This window comes from Mustela nivalis, assembly GCF_964662115.1.
Source record: "Mustela nivalis genome assembly, chromosome: 1".
Classification (NCBI taxonomy): domain Eukaryota; kingdom Metazoa; phylum Chordata; class Mammalia; order Carnivora; family Mustelidae; genus Mustela; species Mustela nivalis.
This window is the reverse complement of record NC_139020.1, coordinates 7,370,836-7,386,635: the sequence shown is the minus strand read 5'-3', so window position 1 is coordinate 7,386,635 and position 15,800 is coordinate 7,370,836. Positions and strand designations below refer to the sequence as shown.

Genomic DNA, 15,800 nt, shown 5'->3' with positions numbered 1-15,800 from the left:
AACCACATATGTGCTATGTGCTTGCATGGAACAGACTATAATAAGTATTCCTTTGTCTTAAATTGTGCCTGTGCTAGTACTCCCCTTATATAGGGCAAGAATTTTGAGTGATCTCTTCAAACTGTGACCCGAATTTCAGAGCTGAAAAATAAAAATTCTGGTTTATATTGGTAAGCATGCATGCCTTATACTCTAATGGTAGATTTCATGCCAAGGTTAGGAAAAAAAAAAGATGTGGGGGAAAAGTTCTCTCTCTTTCTATGTGTTACACGTTTTATTTAGTTTCTGCCTCAACATGTAACATCTGCAATTTTGGCTCATGGTTATTTCCTTTCTGACAGCCTTCATGACTCATGCATTGGTACAGTCTTTAGCTAACAGTGCGTTAGGAAAACTCTTCTAGAATCTGAGTGCAAGGGAAATTTGGAAATGATACTGCTAGTAAACACATAAGCCACTGTATGAAACTACTTGTTCAGTCAATAATTTTAAAGCTTCCTAAAGGTTTTATAAGCCGTTTCTTACCCCAGGCTTTCATCCCGAGTCTTTGGCTTTGCCATGCATTTTTCTCTGTGGTAACTACTTGTTCCCCTGGGTTAAAGGAGAAGCACAGTCTGCTGAGAAAACATTTACCTGAATAAGAAAATAATTGCAGAGAGGACCTGAGTGGTACCAGCTTCAGTTATAGATTAACCTTGTTCATGGTTGGTTAGTTTCCTTAAAAATCAATCCCATAGATCTGTTTTTGTATTTCAGCACAAGGAAGAGACAGCACCTGGTCTGCAGAACCTGCTGTTTGGTTTGACAACCTTGACTTTGAGACCACTGTTCCCAATAGCCTTCATTTGTAAAAGAGAAACTTTGCTTGTCCATTTCCTTCTTCTAACAAAGAGACCAGGACAGGAGTCAAAGAGAAGCAGCTGGGCTCAGGACTCAGGATAGGATGGAGGTGGTTGGGGTATCTGAATGGAAGCAGAGGCCCGCACTCCTACAAGGTGGGGATGTGTGTGGCCGAGTGGTCATGCCTGAGCTCATGCCTGAGCTCCCTGGTTGGGCGTCTCTAAATACAACTTCATGTGGGATGAACTCTGGGCTCAAACCTACCACGGTGGGGAGGCTTTGTTCACAGGACACAAGGGTCCAGGTGGACCTGGTGTTTGGTTTTGCTGTGATCCAGGTGGTAAGCTCTCAGACTATACAGAGCCACCTGAGTCCTGTGTCCTCAAGTCCTTCAGTCCTTCCAACTCAAAGAAGAGGGCTTGTCAGATTAGATGACTCTTAACAGTCTTCAGTGATATTTCACACTTTAAAATGTCACAGAGGAAATATATTATCCCCCCACTTCCCCTTGAAGGTGTTTCCTTGCTTTTCCTGGCATTCAGGAATTTAACCTGACATAGAGGAACCTGTCTGAATGGTTAATGAGTGAATAGAGACAAGAACTCTGGTTACTCCTGGGAGCCTGCCAGCTGATCCACCAAATTCTTTTGTTGTTGTTGTTGTTTCCTCTTTTTCTAGCTCAGGACTGGGCCACATTTCCCAGGTTCCTTTGCATTGAATCCTGGCCTACCTGGAGTTGGTATGTCTTGCCAATTCAAGGCTTTAAATAGAGAATGTGTCCTCTCCTATGCTCCTGCCCCTTCTATGGAAGAGTCAGAAGGTGGTAGAGGCGCCTGGGTCCCTAGTCAGTGGCAAGGAGCTGCCATATCACTAGAAACAAGAAAGAAAAAGATCATGTTTGGGCCATTATGTATTTTGTGTCTATTATCAAACCCAGCCTTATCTCTCATTTTATGGGCAGCCATACTGACTCCAAGAAGCAGAAAGAAGTGTCATCTGGGGGACTGACATGGGAAAGAGCAGGGAGAGAAGAGGGACTGTTTGAGTATGGCCTGTACAGTGAACTAGCATGTGGTTAACCGAGGGCTTGGGTTTGGTGTTAGGGAAAATGTAAACGCATATGCTGCTTAAGTGCCCTTTTAAAACAGTTAAAAATGGAATCAAACAAAGAAAGCCAAACCTCCTGGGGAGGTGGGTGGGAAGGTGGCCTTTAAGTGTGTCCTTGTAGATTAGGCAGTGGCTGTAGGCAAGTTGCATTCATGGGAAGATGGGGAAGGGGTTCAGAATATGTCACTCCCCCCAAACATGCCACTTTGGCACACTGATTATTTTGAATTAAAGATACTTACAAAAGAGCTAGTGCAAGGCCCCCGACCCCCCTGTTCTCCTGAAAGCAGGAGATGAATTTCCCACATGACAGAGGCATTTCCCATACGAAGAGGGCGGAAGACACTTTCACCACAAGAGATGGGGAATTTGGGGCTGAGAAGGCTGTGTAGACAAACTTTGTTAAACTAACGTGCATCTTCCTCATGCCTTCTTCACGATTTATGACCCACGGCCCAAACTCCTTTGTCCTGCCAATTCTTCACACATTGTCTCTCTGTCTGAATAGACAGCTTCCTGCTCTGTCGCCCGTCCTGTCTGAGCTCTTCAGTCAGGCTCCCATGGTCACGTGTGTGCTTCTCTCCTGCGATTCGGTGATTCTTAGGCCCAGCCAGAGAGCAAAGAAGGAGAGAGGAGAGTGTTGGCTTTGGGCAGTGGGAGCTAAGGTGGGGCCTCTTTCTTCACAGGGGTCCAGGGCAGGGGCAGGCAAGGGATTGAGAGAAACCACAAAGCCAGTGACATGTGAAAGGACTTGGGGAGCAGAAGACGCTGGTGGAGGAGTCCCAAGGGGCAGAAAGAGTGAGGCCAATGGGGAAGGAGTGTGGAGTGCGCAGAAGGAGGGCCGGGCCTCCAGGCTGTGTGCCAAGTAATTGTGGGAAGCCCTGGATAAGGGAAAGCGCATCCCAGGTCTGAGCAGGGAGCGAGGCTCAGCAACCCTCAGCAGGAATGCAAATGCGTGTAAGGGAGATACAGAAGGGAACTCCAATGATGGTTCCTGACGCTCCTTTCGTGCCTGGAATCCCAGGTGTGGATTTGAGGGGGAATGTGAAGTGCATTTGCAAGAGCTTCGGAGCTGCTCAGAGCTGCATTTGGAAAGGAGACCTGTCGCCCCGGGGTCCTGTGCAGCCTTTGGCATGAACGCTGGCCCTATGGTCAGACCCGCCCTCCGCACCTGCTGGTCCTTGCATGTGCTTTTGCCAGTGTCTTGACCACAGAGGATGTAGAGGAGCTCTCTGCTGCCTGTGCAGTGTTGGACCGCGGGAAGGAGGACCGTGGCTGCCACGCCGAACATCCTGATGCTTTCCTTCATGCGCTTTTTACGAGATTTTGGCTTAAAGTAAATGTGGGTCTCTGTGTTAAAACCAGCTGTTTTTTATCCCTCTCTCTCTCTTTTAGAAAGGTGAGCAACTGATGGGAAACAAGCCAAGGTGCAAAATAGCCTCGTGTTGAAATTTAACCTGAGAGAAATAATAGCAGGGGACCGAGCCGCAAGCTGGAGGGGCCTGACCCCTGAACTGCTGGGATCCTGTTGTGGAATCTGCAGGGCTGCGCTTGTCCAGGGAAGGCTGCTGGAGTGCCCTGGTCAGTATAAATGTTCTCCTGATGGGAAATTGTTACATTTCAAATTACATATGAATTCTTTGGGTGATGCTTCCACTGATTAGGGAAATATTTGAAAAATACCTCAAGAATCTTTAATGCCTTTCAGAAAACCTAATAGGAAAGCAGGAGAGATCTCAAATCCTTGTGCAAAAATCCGACGTTGGAAGGATATGCACACCGATGTTAACAGGGTAACTCTGAGTGGGTGGTTTATGGGTGATTTAAAAATTTAAAAAACACTCTGGTTTTTCTAGAATGAGTTTATATCACTTTTATAATAAAAAAGAAAAAGAAAATTTCAAATAAAACTTTGAGACCCTTTTAGTGCATGATTAAGGAATCGGAGAAAATCATAACTAAACCCCCACTGTTGGGGTTTGAAATGAAAACATTATATCAGGTGAAAAAAGTCAGATATGAAAGAGCATATATAGTATGATTCCACTTCCACGAGGTACTTAGGAGAAACAAATGCATAGAGACAGAAGGTGGAATAGAGGTTACCAGGGGCCAAGGGGAGAGAGGAATGGGGAATTATTTGTCTGTGATGATAAAAAAATTCTGGAAATGGATCATGGTCACCATTGCACAACATCATGAGTAAACTTAATGTTACCGAACTGTACACTTGAAAGTGTTTAAAATGGTGAATTTTATGTTACATATGTTTTACCAAAACTTAAAAAAATTACCTACTCAAATAGTTCATGTGTTACCTCGAGTCCTTAGATGGTCCATCAGATGTGGCTCACTTTTATTTTACCTTACTTTCTTTTTTTCACCCCTGAATCAAAAGAATGTGGTCAATGTGTTTCAGCATTCTTTTTTTTTTTTTTTAAAGATTTTATTTATTTATTTGACAGAGAGAGATTACAAGTAGGCAGAGAGGCAGGCAGAGAGAGAGAGGAGGAAGCAGGCTCCCCGCTGAGCAGAGAGCCCAATGCGGGACTCGATCCCAGGACCCTGGGATCATGACCTGAGCCGAAGGCAGCGGCCTAACCCACTGAGCCACCCAGGCGCCCCATGTTTCAGCATTCTTGATTAGAGGCAACTTAAAATGCGGGGCATTTTGCCATGTGAGGTCTACTACAGAGCTCTAAAAAGACCTCACTGGGAAGGAATTTCTCTGGTCAAAAGTAAGCAACAAATTAGAATATGATGTGAAACCAGATAAGGGGAAGGGGAACTGGGAAGAGATCAGCAAGCTCAAACCTAAATCTGTCTTGGGTGGAGCGCAGGAAGGGTTTGCTCAAGGAGGTGATGAGTGTGTGTTTGCTTCCTGGTAGACAAAAGCTGGGATGGTGGGACATTTGAAAAGCAGGAATAGCTTGTGTGAAAGTCTTGAAGGGATGAAGCACTTTTGTTTGGGAATGACAGAGGTTTTGGAATAGAGAGCATGTGTGGGGGCAATGGAGGCAGCCAGGAGAGCCATGGATGGGAGCCAGGCTGGACCCCGAAGTCTTCTCTACCAGGCTGTGGAGATTGTTCTTAAAATGGGGAGTGATATGATTGACTATTTTATGTATTTTAGAAAGACCCCTCTGGAGGGTAGTCATGGCAGAGTAGAAATAAGAGGGAAGCGTAGGCAAACTTTTTCTATAAAGGGCCAATGGTAAATAGTTTAGTCTTTGTAGGCAACGTAAGTGTCTGTTGCATATTCTTCTTTGTTTTTTCAAAAAACTTCTTATAACCCTTAAAAAATGTAAAACTAATCCTCGCTCATGAGCAGTACAAAAAGAGGTCACAGGCTGGAGTTGCTGAATTCTGGAGACACGGTGCCAGCAAGAAGGAGAAAGAGCCCGGTGCTGGATGACGGCAGCAGTCATGAGGATGAAGAGGTGGCAATGGATTTAAGGTTGAATACGAAGCAGGATTAAGATCATTTGGAGATTAGCGACTGTGGAGGGGTGTGGGCAGGCAATCATCTGGGGGACGGCAGGATGGTGCTGGAGGCGTAGGGGTAGAAGAAGATGCTGGTTTGGGTTTGTTTGGTTGAGAATGTCTGCAGACACTCAGGTGGGTGCTTCTGTGGGAAATCAAGTGTGGAGCTTAGTGGTGAGGGACTGGGCTCCAGGTTTGGAAGGTTATGGAGCACACAAGGGGAAGCTGCCATTGTGTGTGTGGGTAGAAGTCCCTGAGGGGACTGTGCAGGGTGAGAAGAGGATATTGGAGAGAGGATGCTGGAAACTGATGACATGAAGAAGTCAGAAGTAGAGGAGCAGCAAGGGGAGGGGCGGAGGAAGGGATAAGAGGTGTGAGGGGCAGGAGGAGAGAGCAGGACAGGAAGCCAGGAGGGACTCCAGCCCAGGGGTCAGAAAAAGGGGGCATTAGTCGGCGCACACTGTGGGGACAACTGTAAGCCCACTTGGAAGAAAAGTCATGAGTCCTTTCCTTATTTCTTATATCAGGATAAATTCCAAGTGGATTAAGGATTTAAATGCCAAGAAAAAAAAAAAAAAACCTACAGAAGGCGTAGAGGATGTATTTTTGTAATTGTAAGAGTTGAGAAAGCCTTTCTAACCATGATAGGAATCCAGAAACTATTTTCAAAGACTGGTATTTTTGTCAGTACAAAGATTTCAAGTGTTTGTTAAAAAAGTAAGACGACAAACCAGGAAAAATATTTGCAACACATAACATATATATTCCAATTTACAAAAGCAATAAATACCTCTGTAGAAAAAAAAACGATCATAGGAAATGAATAAGGATTTTATAAGAAAAGAAATATACAGAGCTAAAAAGCATATGGAAAGACTGTTCAACCTAGTACAAGCAATGCAAATATAATAACTTTTTTTTTTTTTTACTCTAAACTTGGCGCAATTAGAAAGGAATGGCAAATACAGTATGTGGAGTGAGAGGCAGTGGAATTGTGAATGTGTGTGTTTTGGGGCATTGTAACTGATAAGGTCTTCCTGGAGGTCAGGGGACAGGAGGTCTCACATTTTAGCAGTGATTAGATGCCTTGGATCAGCAATTCAGGGTCTAGACATTTATTCTAAGGGAACAATGCCACAAATGTCCATCAATTGTTTGCAGGGGATATATTTCAGCCTCTCTCATAATAGTGATAAATTAGAAACAACCTAAAGGTCTGTTCACAAGCACTGGCTAAACATACTGTTGCAGATATCATCAGTGGAATGCTAAGTGGCCATTAAAAATGATTTTCCAGTATTTTTGGGTCTTCAACTCTTTGTGCCAAGATCAGCTTCTTACTGAGGACTAAATGTACCCCCCTTTTAAACTTGCAGTCAATCCCCGCCCAGAATTTACCTTAGTCTTCCTTGTGTTACCGTTTGCTTTCCCTGTATCAATTCTCACTCTCAAGGTCAAAGGGATTAGTTATCATGTGTTGGTGATTTTGTTGGGGGTGGTGTCATCTGAGTGATGGGGTTTAAGGTCAGACTGTAGTGGGTTCAGGAGTGATTGTTCAGGGAGGGGGTGAGAAAAAAGAAGTATACACAATGTGTTTAAAGTGAGGGGGTTGGAGGGAGCTGATGGAGTGGGACCTTGTGTGTGTGTGTGTGTGTGTGTGTGTGTGTGGTGTGTATATGTGTGTGTGTTGGGTGTCTGTGTGCTGAGAAGAAGCCAAAGGGGAGAGATTGCCCTTATAAGGAAGGGGGCAGTGGTGGAGTGAGGTGTTTCATGGACTGGAGATCAATCCAAGGTGCTGTATGGGGAGGGCTGGGTAGATACAGAAAAAGGGACAACACTGCATCCCAGAGAGTTGGGGAGGATAAGGGGATGGAGAAGTGGAGGGAAAGATGGGAAGAGGGTGTCGGAGACATCTCTCATAGGTTTCCTGTGGTGAAGGAGATTCAGACTGGCTCCTTTTCCAGTGTGAATTTCAAACCATACTTCAGCAGACACCTTGAATTAAATCGACATCTAGCAATGCAAATAACTGAACTTGGCATCATCACAGACCAGGCAAAATTTTCCCCGTGCTTACTAGTGAGGAAAATCATATGAACACAGCTATCTGTACACAATAGGCAAAAAGTGGGAGCAACTCAAGTGTCCACGAGAATGAATGGAGAGGCAAAGTGTGGTATACACATACGAAGGGATCTTATTTGGCCTTAAAAAGGGAGGACATTCTGTTACAATGTGAATGAACCTTGAGGACATTATGCTGAGTGCAACAAACCAGACATAAAAAGGCAGATACTGTCTGATTGCACTTACATTAGGTCCCTAGAGCAGTCAGATCCTTGGCGACAGAAAGTAGAGTGGTGGTTACTGGGGCTTGGGGTGGAGGGATGGGGTTAGTGTTGCATAGGTATGGGGTTTCAGTTCAGAAAGACATACAACAATGTGAATGTGCTCAGTGAGATAGAAGTATTCACCTAAAAATGGTTAGAATGGAAAATTGAATGTTTTATATATTTTACCACAATAAAAAAGTAAACTGTGTAAAAAAAAGAAAAGCACATATACTGGCTAAATGAGAGGAGAAAATTAGCTTTTCTAAAATGCTACAGCCTGAGGATGGGGTGGGATTTTCTTGCCTTACTCACTCCTGCATTGTTCGATTACTGTTCCCATTCAGGACGGAGACACATGTGACAGATAACCCACAGGTGTAGTTTTAAGTGGTGCCTAAAGTTCAGAATCAGTTTCCCTTGTCCCAGTGCTCATCTTCTTGAATAAGTCCCTGTCTGAAGCTTGTGCCTTATTGGGGACTGGTGATGCTGGGCGTTTATGTCTGAGATGTCATGAGAAGGTGAGGTAGGTTTTATTTGTCTGGTACTTTGAGCTATTGTGACTTTGGGGGGCAACTGTAGTCAGAAATCCAGAGAGACTGGAGAGTTTAGTGTCGTGTGGAAGAACATCTCCTGCATCCCGCTGGCGACATGTGACAGCTACCGAAGGGCAAAGGCTCTTATTAAAATTTTAGCTTGGGGGCTCCACAACATGAACCTAAATTTAGAATGTCTAGTACCCCCTGCAAGGTCAGAGGACTAATGTTGGCTGCTCTGTGCGTGGATATGGCTTTGTAAAATGTGCAGTTCCAATGCTCTGAGGAGAGGAATGACAGGTTACTTTGGTCTGCATGAAGGAGACTGACATCCAAAAAACTGATTTCTCTTCTCAAAGGATTTCAAGAATCAGAACCTTAGACAGAACCACTGGGAACCTTTTAGGACCACCTCATACAGTTGTGTGGGTTGTCCACTGCACAAGGGTACCCACAGAAGGGGAACAGAAGGGCTCTAAATCCAGTCTATTCCTTGTCTGCCAACTCACGTGCTCCTTTTCAGGCCTGAGTCTGTTCAGAGGAAAGGGCGCCTTGGCATTTGTTCTAAAGCATTTATAGGTGAACAGCGGTCCTGGAGCCCTGGACATCATTTATTTCATCCTCTTCCTGTTTTGGATATACATGAAAAAAATTAAGGCCCCAGGAAGCCTGCTGACACCAGGAGGCAAAGCCAGAGTGAGCTCTGAGATCTTGGATTCGAGCCTGGGCTCTCCTTGTGTACCTATGTGTTTTCCCTGTTCTCTGAAGTGGTGGCTACTTCAGGCTTTCCCTCCCTCAGGGACCTTGACTTGCTGGTTTCCTTCTGGATCATGAATCCTTTATTACTCCCGTGTGGGCTCAGAGTTAGCCAGACCTGGGAAATCCCTGCCAGGAGACCCGTTCTTTGCAAAACAGATTCTTTGTTTGCAAAACAGGTGCAATGCCACCCTGCTGGGTTGATGGGAGAATTAGATGACGTAATGCATGTGGGGCAGTGTAGCCTGGTGACAGGCGATGGGGTTTGGCCCAGGCAAACCGGGGTTGGAACCTGCTCTCTCACCTCCAATCTGTGTACATTTGTTCAGGCCATTTCTGTCTCTGAGTTTCATTTTCTCCAGTTAGAAACTGAGAATTGTAAGACCTATCTTTCAGGGTTACTGTGAGAAAAAAATAAATCAAACAAACATAGCACCTGGTACAGAGCAGACATTGAACAAATGGTAGCAATTATGACAGGGTCTGGGTCGAAGAAGGTACATAGCTTGCAGCTATAATAATCACTAGTTTTATAAGCTCGACATTGTCCTGGAAACTGTGGGAAATTCAGAAGCAATCTGAGACACAGATGGGTAGACCCATCTGGATGTTAAGAGCCGCCTGGTAACATCAGACCTACACACTGTCCTGTATAATGTGCAGTTACATTCTACACTGTGGACAAGAGATTATGAATGTTCCAGCATGCCGGAGACAGAGGTCAGCAGGGGCTGGACTAATGGACAAGGCATCATGAGGGTTGTGAGAAATGACTGTGACCCTTCAGTGTGAAAAGAAGAAAGCCAGCCCTCATTGAACATCTACTATGTGCCAAGTACTGGGCTGGACACGGGAGCCACACAAGAACTGTTGACCGGTCTTACAGATGAGGCAATGGAGGTCTATTGGGTTCAGCTACTTGCTGAAAGGTACACCTCTAAACTATGGTAGGCATTGCTTCTTAGGTTGGTATGATTGTTTCTCTTCTGCTGTTGCAGACAGATGAGAAGAAGGGTGTGTGCATGTGTGTGGTGTGTGTATATGTGTGTGTGCGTGGGTAGGCTCATGTGCATGCTGGGTGTGTGTGTGAAGGAAAGAGTGGCAGAGAGAAGGACCCTCCACCTGTCGCTCATGTGCCATGGCAGTAGATGGCCCTAGAGGGTAGCGGAAGGCAACCAGAGGAGTGGCCGATTTGTGGTTGCTCCTGGAGTAAGGGCCAACTCCAGAGAGGGGAAGGTGGAGCTGGAGAAGGGACAGGGTTCCAAAAAGCCTTTCTAGGACCTATTGTGTCAGCTGACTGTATGGTAGTTTGGAATATTCTGGTGTCTTTTGGGACTGACAGGGCGGAATGAATGTTTATTGACTCCCTACTCTGTGCCTGCAGTGAGCTCTCTAGTTCTCCATGTTATTTCTCTGTCTTCTCATCCTCCATACAGCTGTGTGTATCACTAATCTGAGGGAGGCTGAACTGTCTACGGCCATACCACCCAGAACGCGCCTGACCTTGTCAGAGAGACACTGAGCCCCTTGCCCAAGGTTACAGTCAGAATTGTGTTTGATCCGGGGTGTTTGACTCCAACTTGAGGACTCTCTCCATTCATCAAACACCACAGAAATGGGAAATAACCCAGCCAGTGGCACTGGGTGGATGGGTGAGCAGGCCCGGAGGACGAGAGTGCACAGGGACCACCAAGGAACCAAGACCACAGGTACCCAAGGAGTGTTCACAGATGGGAGTCAGGGGGAGCAGAGGGTGGAGGAGGTTGGGAGGAGCAGCGAGCAGTGGAAGTAAGAAGCATGAGTCCAGACTGGGGGGCCATGGCAGTGCGTTTGGCAGAGGAGAGACCCTTGGGTCTAGCAGCAAGGAGAGTAGGGCAACTCTGAGTAGGTGGTTGGAATGAAAGTCGGGCTGCCAGGGAGGTGGTAATGATGGGCTGAAGCTGCTCGAGGCATTCTGTTTGCAGGCAAAGGAAGGAGGTGGCGGAGTGGCTGGGGACAATGCGTGTGAAGCCTGGTTTCCCAAATGATGGGGAGGCGGGAAAGGAGCCATGGGGAATTCAGGAAGGGATGCAAACAGGATCTCCTGGGAGGCTGGGAAGGAATGGAAAGCAAGGCCAAGCATTGCTCTCAGAGGGAAGACCAGCGCCATCCTATCTGCTGAGGACACCATGCCAGGCCCAGAGGGGCTGGCAAGGCTGTGCCCAGCTCAGAATGGTGACACATGCTCCAGTCCTTTCTTCTTCCTGCCCATGGATTTGGTCATTCCTCTAGGAGAACTCACAGAATAATCTGATTTTCTAGTTTTGAGGAGGCATGAGGAGTGACAGGGAGAGGTGAACAAGTGGTTTCTTACTTCCCCAGTAGAGCTGTAAAATGAGACACCCTCCCTCAGAATCTAAAATGTGGAAAATCAAATCTTCTACCTTGAGGAGAGGAGGATGCTCTTTCAGAACAACTGGCCCCATGACTGGTGGGTGTGACGTGTCCTGGTAAATTCTCTGGGGCCAGACCAGTGGAGGTTTGCTTCTACCACCCCACATTATGGGCTTTTGCAGTGGAGGAGAGAACACTCTCCAGTGCTCACATTAGCCAGAGTTACAATTTTAGACAAATGTCTCAGTCCACTTCCCACAAATCCCTTTCTGATAAGAATTCCAGCAAGTGGAAAATTGAATTTCATTTCCTTTGCTGTCCCTGTCCTGGGGGTGACAATCACTGGGTTTCAGAAGGAGAAGAAGGGTCCTGGGTTATTCACTGAGACCAGTCACCACATAATTGAGGTTCTGACATGAAGAGTGCCCATGTCGAAACACCTGTTGGGAGACTCCACCTGCTACTGGCAAAAAAGGAGAGGGCGCAGAGAACAGGCACTGAGGTTGTTTACCTGCTCTAACAAGGTATGTTTCATTTTACAAGAAAAGTGTTATTTCCTTGAATCATGCCTCCCTTGACTTCACAGTTAATGCACAAGCTATAGGCATCATGTTGTTTAACTTTGCACTTGAAATTTATGTGTTTTGAATCAATTAATGCCAACTTCTTCTCTTCCTACGAAGGCTTGTCCTCTGAATGTATTTCAGTGATTACACTAATTCCTGCATCAATAAAAGAGAATTACTTTTACTAAGATGTGGTTTGAATTTCTAGTGAAATTCAATCAGAATGTAAAAGGCCTACATTTTGCACCTCATAAAATCTGTGCTGTTCTGGAGAAAAGTGCAGTTGGTATTTCAGAGTCTTTTGAAGAGAAGCAGGTTCCCCTCAGTCATTGTTTTAGCTCTCAGATAAACCCCTTAGCTGGGGTTCTATGGGGGGAACGCACTGGATTTGGGGTCCCAAGATCCAAGTCGTCACATAACCACTTAGTAACTTATCTTGAGCCACTGACCTAGCTTCCCTGCCATCTTGGTGTCCTTAGACGGCTGCTAGATACCCTACCCCACCACCTTCCACCCTAAACAATATTACTATCCACATTTTTTTCCCTAGGGAAAAATAAGAAATCTCGTTTAAAAAGGAAGCTTGGTGTGTTTTGCTCAACTAAGCAAATTGCACTTGATTTACTCTGGAAAGTAAATGACATACGATTTTAGCCGTAAGTTCTCAAAGGCTTTGGCAAAGTTTCAGCTGAGGTGAGAGCCTTGTCTCACCATTGACTTACATGTATGATTCGGTTCCCTGAGGTCTGCAGCTCCCTCAGGTGCCAGGGAAGAAAATGCCTCCCCCCTCCTGCATCAGGCACTCAGCTCCATTACCTACACCTTCGTTTCTTGGATAACTCGGTTTTCTGTAAGGGTGTGTCAGCACTTTGGGTTATCTTCAAAATGGGACGTGACTGATGGCAGGCGGCCAGCTGCCTGAGAGGGCATTCAGCCTCACCAGCTTCTCTTGTAGCTGTCTCTTATGTTTTAAGTGTTTTTCTCATTTGTATCAATCCTTGTGTGTTGTGCACCAAAGGCTCTGAGATGCTGATAAGCAGGGGCCTGAATCCTTAGGCTGGATGTGAGTTTCTGGTTCTCTGTGTTGCCAGGTTCCAAGGATATAATTTTTCTTCTGAAAATTGTTTCCCTGGATGGGGATACTTTGTGAACAGCATGTGATGGGTTTGCTTGCATTAGGGCTGAGAGTGGGGGCATGGTTTTGAAGTGTTCCCATTGGGGTGGCATTGCGTGGGATGTGGCTGCCTGCACGTGTTTCTCCCTTTTAGTCTGTGCAAACAAGAAGGGGCTGAGGCCTCCAAAGGCTCTGAAAAGGGGGCCAAGTGCAAGGTCTGCATGGGGGAGGGAGCAAGATGGGAGGAGTCCTCAGCCTCCAAGCCCCCTCCAAGCTCAGGAGATTCTATAAATTAGGCTAAGTCTACTGGTGTGCTACTAAGGTGTCTGAACAGGGGAGAAAAAACCCACAAAAGAGCCCTGATCTGAGCATTTACCAGTATCTGTGGTGTTAAAAACTCTCACCATCGCTGATTTCAAACCATCAACTATTGACTAGCTCTCAAAATTCCTGAATATTGAACAAGCAGCTCTCAGGAGCTGGAATGAGCTTACTTAACACCCTAATGGATCAAATCCTGCATCCCAGCAGTGAGGGCAATGCAATCCTATTGTGCCTGAGAGCTGGTGGGGAGAGAGGGTGAAAGGGAAGGGAAATGATAGCCTTCCTCTTGGAGAGTTCTAGAACAGGTTAGCATAGCAATGGTTCAGAGACATCCTTTTACATATATAAATTTTATCATTATAGGTAATAATACAATTACATAAAATTGCTTAAATTTGTTTCTCCCAGAATTATTTTAGCTCCCTGAAGCTCGGGATGACCATGACATCCAGGTTCTGAAAATAACGTTTTTGAAATATGTATGGTTTGCAGGTTTGTGGAATACACATGGAGTTGGAGAGTCAGGCCCACACTTTACTGTCCTCATAACCTGCTCAGGGCCAGTGCCTTGCTCTCCCCTTGCCTCCAACAGAACCCCATGCTGCTGCCAGCATGACTCTCAGCACCCCTATTGTTCCCTGAGCACACGCACGCACCTTCTCCCTCCTCTGCCTCCTTCATATAATGAGACGTGACTCAGTCACCCAGCCAGGAGTAAAGATGAGAGTGACATATTATCCAAATAGAGGCAGAGTCTCCGACACAAATGGGAGGTTAGCTTAGACTCTGTTGCTAGACACGGAGAGGAGGATGAAAGTAAAGATTCTAAAATAGAATCACAGAACCCGAAATGGGAGCAGCCCAAGGCTGGGAATTACCTACAGACTCTTGGTGGTGCTTTTCCACTTTTGCCCAACCCATCTCTCTTGTCATCACCCATGAGCGTGATGACCCCTCTCAGGATGGCAGGGAGCACCCAGACCTCCGCATCCAGTTTTGATTTGGCAATTGGGGAGGTGATGCCGGTATCCTGGTGTAATATCCAGATCAGACTCCTTTCCAAAGGATCCATGCAAATCCCTGACCCTTCCCAGAGAGCACAGTGTGAGGCCACAGGAAGGAAGGGGTACTGAAAGCCTGCATTAATTGACAGTCCTTGAGGTGACTTGTTTGGTGGAACCCAGAGCTGGAGGCAGAGGACAAAGGGACATCACTCTAAATGAGGCCCAATGCCACCTCGCTGGTGGAGGCTGAGGGCAAGGAGCTCATCTCCAGAGCAGCATCTGTTGCTGTTGGAACTGCATGGAACTCCACTTGCTACAGTCAAGTGCCCTTCCCTAAAAAATGCTTGCTATCTCTGCTGTGATGGTACTGCCCATCACAGTGTCCCATGGGCCATGTACAGCTGGGCTTTTGAGGGGAGGTGGAATGGTATGAAAGACCTCAGTGGTGGGATGCACCATTAGGGATGCACTTGGGGCTCAGGATTCCATAAAGGAAGGAGCCTTCTCTCCTCCTGCCTCTCACTGGCTTCCTAGGCAGCAAGGCCATGGGTGAACTTCATGTAGAGTCGATGTGAGAAAGCAGAATGAAGTTCAGAGCTCTCTTTAAAGCAGATGAGCTGAAATATGCTTTCCCGATGTCCCAGTGCAGGCCTAACCCTCTATCTCGGCCATTTTGGTCTCCCTACTTCAGCTGCATTCCCACCATATGCCAACCACTGTACTAGGCCCTGGGGACAATAGGATAAATAAAACATAAATCTCTACCAGGGAACTCCAAGTTCTTTTGTGGCTAAAAACTGGTTTGAGGTCAGAGTAGGAGGTGGGGGAGGGAAGATACTTTTTGGAATTAAATAAGATGTTCTTTTAAAAGTTGTTTTGGCATAGAGGTGACAATCTAATTGGGCATGGGGTCTTTTTGGGGTGGTAAGAATGTTTGAGAACAGGGGTTGTCCGACATTGTTAATATATTAAATACTATTGAAATGCACTATAAAATGATTCATTTTAATGTCATGTGAATTTCACCTAAAAAAGAATTTGCTTTAGAGGGCAAAAATCCAGAACTCTGATCTCTCAAGTAGGTCATGACCCCTCCCTCCACCTACCTAAGCCTGAGAACCACATGCGTAGCTGGGAGATAGAATGTGTTGGGACATCTGCCCAGGGCCACCACCCTCATGAGGAGATGGAGAGGGACGAGGGCACCGGGCAGGTGAACCCCGCATCACCAACCTGGGGAAGGCTCTCCCTGGACACCTATTGCTGTTCATCTTTATGGGCTAGAGCACTAGTACTGGTGCCCAGAGCCAGGCTAGAACATCGGGCAAGTCAGATGTTCTAATAACCAGTGGGTGTGATGAATGCCT

At 46.2% G+C, this 15,800-nt stretch overlaps 1 protein-coding gene across 3 annotated transcripts in view; it reads right to left on the bottom strand.

Moving 5' to 3' along the window:
• Positions 1-15,800, bottom strand: part of KCNJ6 (potassium inwardly rectifying channel subfamily J member 6) — a 272,550-nt gene that overhangs the window by 80,538 nt on the left and 176,212 nt on the right. The gene's annotated exons all lie outside the window — the stretch shown is intronic.